Below are 10,682 nucleotides of genomic sequence, written 5' to 3'. Positions count from 1 at the left end.
AAGGATGGAAAGTTTCCCCAAAAAGCCACTGTGGTAAATGGTATAATGAATCCAACAGGTACATGTAAAAGTGTGGCCTTGGGGGGCAGCTAGATGGTGCAGTGGATAGAGCACTGGCCCTGAAGTCAGGAGGACCTGAGTTTAAATGTGACCTCAGACCAAACACTTGTCACTAACTAGCTGTGTGACCCTGGGCAAGTCACTTAACCCCAATTGCCTAAAAAAAAAAAAAGTGTGGCCTTGCTGCAATGCGGACCCAGGGTTCCTTCATTTTTCTCCAGCTTCATTCAGCAGCACTTGAATAAGAGCAAAGGCAGGAGGTGGTGGTGGTCATGCTAGGCCCAGGCCTGGCAGGGCCAGATCAATAGCACATAGCATAAGGGGGCAAAGGGACTCGAAAAGAGAGGACAGTGGGACAGCATAGAGTTGGACTGGTTCACCAGCTGGGTCAGGATGGGGAAGAGAGGAGAGTGTACCCAGTGATGCAGGGATGGCTCGGGGCAGAGGAGAGGGCTGGAGGCAGTGGAGGTCATGGTGAGAATGGAGAACAAGGTAACAGGTTGCAAGGCAGAGAAAAAAGTGAAATGACAACACATTTATGAACAGGGAATTTGGAGAGTCCATGAACATCAAGTGGAACACGTGCAGGTGATGGAAAGTCTGAGCGTCTGTGTGTGTAGCTAGGGTGGGGTGGGGGAGGAGGTCATGGGAAATGAGTGAGCTAACGAAAACAGGGAGTGTCAGTATTAATGCTGAAGTCCCCTGGTAGGAGGGCAGGGACTGGGGAAGAAATATAAAAACTGAGCCAGGCACCGGACTCATTAAGGAGGAACAGACAGGTAATAGCCGAAAGAATCCTGAGTGGGTGACAAATACGGATTGAATGAACCCCAAAGGAGGAGTGGTTACTGAGTGATGGTGATAGAGGGAAAGTCTGGAAGTAGCCATGAGGGGCAAGGAGTGTCTCCACTGCCCCACCACCCAACCTGTCAGTCAGGTATATGAGTCTACATGCCGCCAGGGCTGGGACGAGTGGCCAGAGAGGCGGTATCAGGAGGGAGCCATGTCTCAGCGAGTGCAGGAAGACAGAGTGAGAAACAAAGAAGTTTGGGATAAAAGCAAGCTTGCTCCCTACAGAACAGGCATTCCGAAGGGCACAGGGTGGGGACGGGTAGTTTTAGAGTGGTAAGTTGGGGCATAGAAAATAGATTTATACGATGACAGTCACTGGGTTCAGAGTCAGTGGAATGGGAAGGCTAGTATGACAAAGTATAAATATCTTAATTATTGAGGAATGACTTAAGAAAGTAGGTTTTGATCCCTAGGGTGTGGAGGTGGGGCAGGCTGGTAACACAGCATGAGCAGAGAGGCTGGGCCTTCTCACAATGCAGAGGTTCCAGGCAGAAGCTTAGCAATCTGAGTCAGCCTCAGGGTGGAGGTTGTCAGGCCACCATGTGTACCTCAAAGATTGAGGATAGAAGCAGGAGAACAGTGGCTGGAGAGGGTACCAGGAGGGTGGTGGAATGGTAATAAAGTATTAAGCTTCTTGAGCAAGGATGCTTTTCTTTCTCTCTTTGTATCTCCAAACCTCGAGCACAGTTCCAGGCATATAGTAGGTGCTTAATAAATGCTTCTTGAATAAATTAATCCCCTGTCTCTCATTAGTCATCTTCCACATAGCTACCAATCTTCCTAAGGCACAGGCCTGACCTTTCCCCCAAACCTTGAGTGACTCCCTAATATCCCTAGGATCATGGGCATCATAGAACTAGAACTCATGGCTCAGTGAATAGAGTGCTGGGCCTTAGTTCAAATCTGGCCTCAGACACTAGCTGTGTGACACTGGGGCAAGCCGCTTAACCTCAGTTTCCTCAATTGAAAAATGGGCATGATAACAGAACCTATTTCGCAAGCTTGTCATGAGGGTCAAACAAGATAACATTTGAAAAGCACCCGGCACACAGTAGGCACTATGTAAATGCTTATTTCCTTTCTTTCCCTTCCCTTCATAGGTCAGTTAGTCCAAACCCCACATTTTACGAATGAGGAAACTGAGAAAGCACAAATTTTTCACGACGTACCAGTTATTCCTTGAGTTTCACGTTCCTTCCTTCTCTTGCCTGTGTATTTGTCCGAATGAACTCATCTTCCTGGAATGGTGCCCTTCCTTTTTACTTTTCACAGTCCTATCTTCTTTTAAGGGTCAACTTAGGTGCCCCCTTTATTGTGAAACCTCTCTTCCCTTTCTTTTCAAATGGAATATTCCCTTATCTGTATACATGTCTATTTACACGTGTACATGTACATATTTACTCATCTGTGTTTACATGTGTACATATACATATTTACTCATCTGTGTACATTTCTCCCAATATATTGTAAGCTCTCTGAGGGCAGAAATGGCTTCATTTTTGCCCATGTAGTCTTTGATTCTGGTACAGGGTCTTCTGCTAATGCTTCATTTGTTTTCAGACATTGGCACAGTACAGGCATTCTACTTCATTCTGTTTGCTGCTTTTATTAATGTAGCCTGAGCCAGCTTTACTTTTCTTGGACTACCATGTCAAACTTCTGCTGACGTATACAACTTGTGGTCTGCTAAAACTGCTAGCTCTTTTTCATATGAAATGTTGTCTAACCACACCTGCATTCTGTATGCACTAGATACTTTTTTACACAACTACAAGATTTCACTCTTATTCTTATTAAATTTAATTTTATTGAGGGAGAGATTTCTTTCTACTATTATGGTTGTGAAAGATTTCATGGAAGAGGTGAGTTTTTAATTGGGTTCTGAAGAACGGAGAGGATTTCGATCGACAGAGCAGTTGTTTGAGGGATGGCGTATGTACACGACGGGTGAGTAAACCAGCTTGGCAGGAGTGAGTAATCTATTGCCTCTAATGCTGTGTGGCAGCCATTCACCATGGCACCTGCACTTAGCATTAGGATTGGGCAAAGTCAGGTTCAGGTAAGTACTTGCCATGCTCTTTAATGACTATGGAAAAGACGGAAATCTGTTTAATCATTGGAACTATGGAATCAAAATTGGTCGTTAGAATAATCTGTACATCTACTTTCTCACTCCGACTCATTCTTTTTTGACTATTCTTCATTGTTTCCCCTAGTGAGGGGTGAGCATACATTCGCTTGTAAAGTTCCAAACCACAGAATTACGTCATCATCATCTGGATAGAAATTTTGTCCTCTCAAACATGTCGTACCCTCCCTCTCTCACATCCTGTTTTGGTCTTCAGTTATTTAGTTGTGTCTGACTCTTCATGACCCCATGGAGTCTATTCTCCACTACCTCTCAAAATCTATACTGGAGGACATTTGTAGGTCAATCTGGATTGAGTCTGGAGTTAGCTCTGATTTGACAAACTGGCTTTAGAGCTTAAGGGCCTAGATCCTGTGGATTAGTAACAGCACCAACACAACCTGATCCAATGATCTGTGGCCAAAATACCTTCTTCCTTTCCAATTCTCTCTCCTGATCTTGATTAGTTATTTGCTGATCCACTTTTGGCCAGGACAGTTGGTTGTTATTAGAAATGATCCTGGACTCGTCATAGAACCTGTAGGGACCTCTGGGGTTATTGGGTCCAACCTACTTATTTTACAGGTGACAAAATTAATAAGAGGAGAGATTTAATTCTTATCTCTGCCCTTTATACCACATTGCCCTAAGAAGCATGAAACCTTAACTTCTCAGTGTACTAGGTAACTCTCTTAAGAGTAAAAACTATTGGGTGAATCTTACTAATTTGTGGGAAGATGAAGCTGTTTAGACTAAGTTAAGATAAGGAGGTACAGGTTCCTAAATCTGGCATCCACTTGCTACTAAATATACAGGCATCCTTGAAATACCTCAGAATGATAAGGGAATAATTGGACAGATATGAAGATATTTGTGGGACAGAGATATAAATCTACTAATTAGGTTAAAATGAGAAACATCTTCTGTTTGTTTTAAGGAAAAGAATTTCAGTGGAATCAGTAATCTTAGAAGAGAGTAACTGAACATATTTAGTCTTTTGTGGTCTGTTACAAATGAAGTTAGGTGAGTATCTTTTTAGTTAAGTCAAGTCCATCAGTCTCTTAGGGTTCTTTTGAGGAACAGTTTTTTTGTAAATGGCTTAGTTAGCACAGTGCCTTGCCCTCATCGTCTATCAAGCACTATACAGATGTTGGCTATTGTGATTACTTCATTGTACCGGCTGCGCCGACCCTCTCCTCCTATAAGGAGCAGGCTGCCAGAGTCATACTCACTCTCGAGTCTTCGATACTCAGCCGGATAAACACACAGAGATGAGCCATCGGGAGGCGCCAACACCAGAGCTTTATTCAGAGGCCATCACAGCAAGCCCAAGCAGCAAGGCCAGAGCAACAGAGCAGGAGCCAAGAGAGAGCACGTGATCTGACCACGCTCATTCCTAAGTACCTACTTAGCCCCTCCTCCCCAGCCTGCTTACTAGCCAATGATTGTAGGGTCAGATACCAGAAGGGGCTGTCTGAGTTTAGCACACCAAGGAAGAGGGAGTGACGTAGGAGGCTAGGACCGGATACAGGAAGGAGGTGTCTGGGATTAGTGCATAGACAGAGTATGTGACCGAGGAAGTCAGACTCAGATACTGGGAGGAGGCGTTTGGGGTCAGTGCTACACAAAGGGACCCAGGAAGTCAGGAAGGTCACAAGATGGAGGTGTCTGGGGTTGACATTGCATATAGGGAGGGGACTAAGCAAAGGGAACTCAGTCCTCTGCCGTCCCACTCCCATGTGGCACCGCCCCTTGCCTCAGGAGCACAAGCTCCGGCTACTTCCTAGCACCCAGCTTATCTCACATAGCACTGCCCACTGCCTCAGGGCTTCTCCGTACCCAGCCCATTCCAGTTCACCACGACTCTGCCTACCACAGCCCCTGCCTCGACTTCCAAATATACCCAGATCTTACCCTAATCTTGCCACAGCGCCCACCTGGTAGTTGCCAACATCAGACAGTCCCTCACAATTCCCCCTTTTTGTTTAATAGAGGGGCAGAGACGGGGTCTCCATACTAGGCCTTCGGTTCTGAGTGCCTCTGTAGAACCTCTAAGAATCCTAAGAAAACTTCCTAATATAGTGGGTAGTAACAATAACAGTATAAATGCAAAAGAGTTATAAATGCCCAATGGGTTACAAGGGAGGGGATGGGGAAAGAGGCATGCTTAATCCAAATCGCTAAGGTGATGAACAATATCATCAGTCTCGTGTTGGTGCCAAGTGTCAGATATGTTCCGTGCCAGTCTAATTAACACCGTAAAGCCTGGAGTACAGAGGAAAAATTTGTAGCCTGGATCTGGGAAAGGGCACGGGTATCATTACATAAAATAGAAAAGAAAAGAGAGTGTCATTTATGCTTTGTGAAACGGTGTCGCAAGTGGCGTTATGGTTTAAGGGTGTTACACAAATGGATCAATATCTGCCATCACATGGCAACTGCTGTCTCAATTCCAGCCACATAAGTTCATTCCCAATGTCCTGAGTAGCCAATGCTACTTTTTTGAATCTGCTCCTCCAGCTGCTGATCAATATCAGCCTGCACTTGGAGGGCTTGGGCGAATTTATTGGCCAGTTCCTCTATTTTTGAGGCAAGCAATTGCTATCCACTATATAAGTCCTGTATCTGGAACTCCTCGAAGATGGATGCTGCCAACGCCAAGTGCCCCAGCCATTCTCTCTTGTGTCCTAGGACACTGGAGCTGAGGCAACCTGTGGCAAAGTCCTGATCGCGCAAAAAGTGAAAACAGTTTACTCAGTTTAGTCATCCTGTCTTTTCTTTCTGCTCTCTCTGAATTTTCTGTTGACTGTGTTTCTTCTCCCATCCTTGTTATCTCTCCCGGAGCTTCTTCAACTCGTTTTGTTCTTCTTTCTGGTACCCAGCGGCTCTGGCCATCAGAATCTGTAAGACATAAATACCCCGGCCCTCTCCACAACACTACAGATGGGCCTTGCCAGTTTCCCTCATCGTCCTTCCAGAGGACTTTCTGGTTAAGGGATGGTGCATGTAGTGCTGTTTTTAAGGGGCCAGTTGAATTACAAGTGGGTGGTGTTATTAGCTGTAGCATGCTAGGGGATAGGCCCGTGTCTCTATCTAGACAGAGAAAATTATATGTATATAAAGCTTTATCCACATCTGCTTGGGTAGGCCACCGCCCTGAGCCCCGACCTCCTACTCCCCCTTTCTGTTTACTGAGGGTAGCTTTCAAGGTACGATGGGCTCGCTCAACAATAGCCTGACCTGTGGGGTTATAGGGGATCCCTGTAACATGCTTAATGCCAAAGGATGTAAAAAAGGCAGTCATTTGTGTAGATAAATAGGCAGGCCCATTGTCAGTTTTAATGACGTGAGGGATCCCCACAGAGGCAAAACAATGGTACAGATGCTTAATAACTGATGGGGCGTTCTCCTTACTGGATACAGTGGCCATTATAAATTTGGAAAAAGTATCAATGCAGACATGAATAGTGACATGGCCAAGATGAGTAACATTCATTTGCCACAAGTCATTGGGAAAAAGACCTCGTGGGTTAATCCCCTTACTGGATGGAAGGGGGAGAAAAGGAACACAGCGCACACATCGCCTCACAATTTGTCGAGCCTGATCACGAGTTAAACCATACAGGCGTCTCAGGGAGCTTGCTGGTAGGTGTAAAAAATCCTGGGCTTGTTCAGGAGGGGTGAGGACTGGCAGTAGGGAGCACTGTAAGGCACGATCCGCTACATCATTGCCTTCAAAAATGCGTCCTGAGGTGGACTGATGAGAATAAGCATGGAGAATGTAGAGGGGGTTGATTCGCTGCAACAAAATTTGCTGTAATTCCCTCAGGAGAGAGGATATGGTGGACTTATGAGGTTGGAGGACGGCGTCCTCTATGCATTTAAGAACCTTTACTGCATATAGACTATCAGAGATTATGTTTATAGGCTCAGGATATTTACGGCAAGCCTGGAGGATGGCAAAGAGCTCATTTTTCTGGGTAGAGTCATAGGGGGTTTCTAATATTGTTATTTCCTTGGAGGTCTCATGATAAATAGAGGCCTTTCTGTTTTTTGTAGCATCAGTGAAAACATTTGAGCCTTGAACAGGTTCTCCCAAAACCTTTCGTTGGGGTGGTATTAAGGTTATTTGCTCTATCATAGGGAGAAGCAGGCAGGAGGAATGGGGACTTATCTCAGCCCATTAGGAGCAAAGTGCCCAAGACCAATAGGTTTGCATAATGGCTTCTCGCTGTCCAGGTTCAAAAATCGAGTAAAGTAAAGGTCGCTGCCCAGACAAGTGGACAGCCCTTTGTACTGCAGCTAAGGCTAGTTCCTCTAACATCTCATAATAATTTGGCAGTACCTTGTGAGCCTTCTTTGCATATACAAATTCTAATAATTTGGGACCTTGGTGTATAACACAAAAAGGGCTCTGTTGATTGACCAAGGAGACCTCTATTCTACCTTTGGGGTCCCATCTGGCGGTCTGGGCCTGGGCAGCAAGTGAGAATATTTGGGACACTGCTGCCTTAGCAGCAGGAGTCCATGCCCGAGGGGAGTTTAAATCTGAATTTCCTTTTAAGATATCATATGAAGGCTGCATTACAGCAGGAGGAATGGGTGTTCGAGCCCTGAGCCATTGGATCTGTCCCACTAATTTTTGGAAGTGATTCAAGGTGGTTATCTTATCAAGCCCTAGTTCAGGAATTTGATTGCTAATAGAAACAGCCTCCATACGAAGGCCAAGGTATGTGAGTGGGTAATTTTGTTGGACTTTGTCAGGGGCCACCACCAAACCATAATGAGCAAGTGCAGAGATGGTTTCTTTTACTAATCTTGCTAGTGTCTCATCACTGCTAGTGGCTAATAAAATATCGTCCATATAGTGAAGTATTGTGGCTTTAGGCCATTTGTCCCTGATAGGGTCCAGCACTCTCCCCACATAAGCCTGACATAAGGTGGGACTGCATCACATTCCTTGGGGCAGGACTTTCCAATGATATCTTAAATCTGGTCCTGCATTATTGGTAGTGGGTATAGTAAAGGCAAATCTCTTTCTATCTTCTGGGGATAATGGGATAGAGAAAAAACAATCTTGGATGTCTATGACTGTCACAGGCCATCCAGAACGCACTAAATTAGGAGACGGAAGGCCAGGCTGTAGGGTTCCCATGGGCTCTAGGGTGGTGTTAACCACCCTGAGATCTATTAACATTCGAAATTTCCCTGATTTCTTTTTTATTACAAACACTGGGCTGTTCCAGGGGCTGGACATGGGCTCAATGTGCCCCACCTGTAACTGGTGCTGCACTATATCACGTAAAGCCTGGGCTTTCTCTGCAGGGAGGGGCCATTGGGGTACCCAGACTGGGTTATTAGATCTCCATGTTAGAGGAGTGGGTCTGATACAATAAAATTTTTCTTGTTGCCCAACGGCCCCAATTAAAAATCCTGCGGGGGTGGTATATAAACAGATGCACCACAAGCCTTCAAAATATCCCTTCCCCATAAATTGTATCTCAAACCAGCAACCACCGGGGTCGATTTGGAAAATTCCCTTGCTGAAAAGGGGAAGTCCGAACCACCGGTAAAAGTCGGAGATTTTCCTGATGCAGCCCCGAGGGCGCATTCTGAGGGGGTGGAGCTTCCATCTGGTAAGCTTGTTGAGGGGCCCTCCTTGCCCCGCCTCCCGACTGGCTTGCAGCATTCTTTAGCATAATGGCCGGATTTGTTACAATTGTAACAAATTGCCTTAGGGCAGGCTCCACCAGGTTTCTGGCGGCATTGTGCCTTAAAATGACCAGCTTTCCCGTATAGATAGTACAATTTAGTCTCTTTTGTTTTCAGCACTTCTGATAGTCCTCTCCAAGCGGCTGCCTGTAGGCAGGCCACGAAATCCGGGAAGGGTTTATCAGGACCTTTTTTAATATTGGTCAATGAGGGCCTTTGTTTCCCCAAAGCCTGAATCTTACTAAAAGCCCGTAGGGCCCATTGGGAAACAGCTGTAAACACTATATTTAGTGTCTCTTTTAACTCTTTAAATTTCTTCCATTCTAAAGGGGCCCAGGTCCTCCCTCCGTTGGTTAAGTGTGGGGGAGGGGGCCGTCCCTCCGAGTGGCTTTCCTTGCTACGGTTTCTTGCTCTCTCCCGGCTACTGCTCTCCCGCTCCCGCCCTCCTGCCCGGCCTTGCTTTCTTTTCTCTTGCTTATTTTCCCATTCCCTGTTTCCAGTGTCCTCTGTCTCACTCCCTGAGTCTGTCTCACTCCTTGATTCTTCCTCACTACTGATTTCCACTTCTTTCACTCTTTTATACACTTCTTTCCCTTGCACCTCCCGATCCGGGACCTTAACAAACAACTGTCCCATCTTCCTTCCTTCACCCTATCGGCTAAGAGTCTCGTCTCTCTTCCCGTGACCAGACCAGCTGGTCCACGGGGCCTCTGGCCTATTTCCTCCGCCCCACATTGGGCGCCACTTGTACCGGCCGCGCCGACCCTCTCCTCCTATAAGGAGCAGGCTGCCAGAGTCATACTCACTCTCGAGTCTTTGGTCCTCAGCCGGATAAACACACAGAGATGAGCCATCGGGAGGCGCCAACACCAGAGCTTTATTCAGAGGCCATCACAGCAAGCCCAAGCAGCAAGGCCAGAGCAACAGAGCAGGAGCCAAGAGACAGCGCGTGATCTGACCACGCTCATTCCTAAGTACCTACTTAGCCCCTCCTCCCCAGCCCGCTTACTAGCCAATGATTGTAGGGTCAGATACCAGAAGGGGCTGTCTGAGTTTAGCACACCAAGGGGGAGGGAGTGACGTAGGAGGCTAGGACCGGATACAGGAAGGAGGCGTCTGGGATTAGTGCATAGACAGAGTATGTGACCGAGGAAGTCAGACTCAGATACTGGGAGGAGGCGTTTGGGGTCAGTGCTACACAAAGGGACCCAGGAAGTCAGGAAGGTCACAAGATGGAGGTGTCTGGGGTTGACATTGCATATAGGGAGGGGACTAAGCAAAGGGAACTCAGTCCTCTGCCGTCCCACTCCCATGTGGCACCGCCCCTTGCCTCAGGAGCACAAGCTCCGGCTACTTCCTAGCACCCAGCTTATCTCACATAGCACTGCCCACTGCCTCAGGGCTTCTCCGTACCCAGCCCATCCCAGTTCACCACGACTCTGCCTACCACAGCCCCTGCCTCGACTTCCAAATATACCCAGATCTTACCCTAATCTTGCCACAGCGCCCACCTGGTAGTTGCCAACATCAGACAGTCCCTCACACTTCATCCTCAGTGTTCCATCTAGATAATTATATACTAGACCAGGTTTAGATAAGACTATAATATAATGCGTTAGGTGTTTTCTTATATCATGCAAATCATTCTCTCTTTATGTTCCCTGGCCTCTATGCCTTGGGTAATCATAACCCCTGTTAAAATTCTTAAGAATTTTGGTTTGTACCTAAGTCAGGAATACCTAAATCACAAAGAAGCCTGGGGGTTCTTAGGAGGAGTCATTGGTTGGTGCTTTACTTCAACCATTTTGCACCAATTCTCAACAATTAGGAGCTGGGCCCTGGGAATAAACTGAGGGTGCTAGATTTTGGGGGGAAGGTGACTGGAGCCATATGAAAGATACAATATAGATTTTTCTTTTTCTTTCCTTTT

The sequence above is a fragment of the Vombatus ursinus genome, unplaced genomic scaffold, assembly GCF_900497805.2.
Source record: "Vombatus ursinus unplaced genomic scaffold, bare-nosed wombat genome assembly UNPS02000749.1, whole genome shotgun sequence".
Taxonomy (NCBI): Eukaryota; Metazoa; Chordata; class Mammalia; order Diprotodontia; family Vombatidae; genus Vombatus; species Vombatus ursinus.
The sequence above is the reverse complement of the archived record's forward strand: the minus strand, read 5'-3'. Positions refer to the sequence as shown.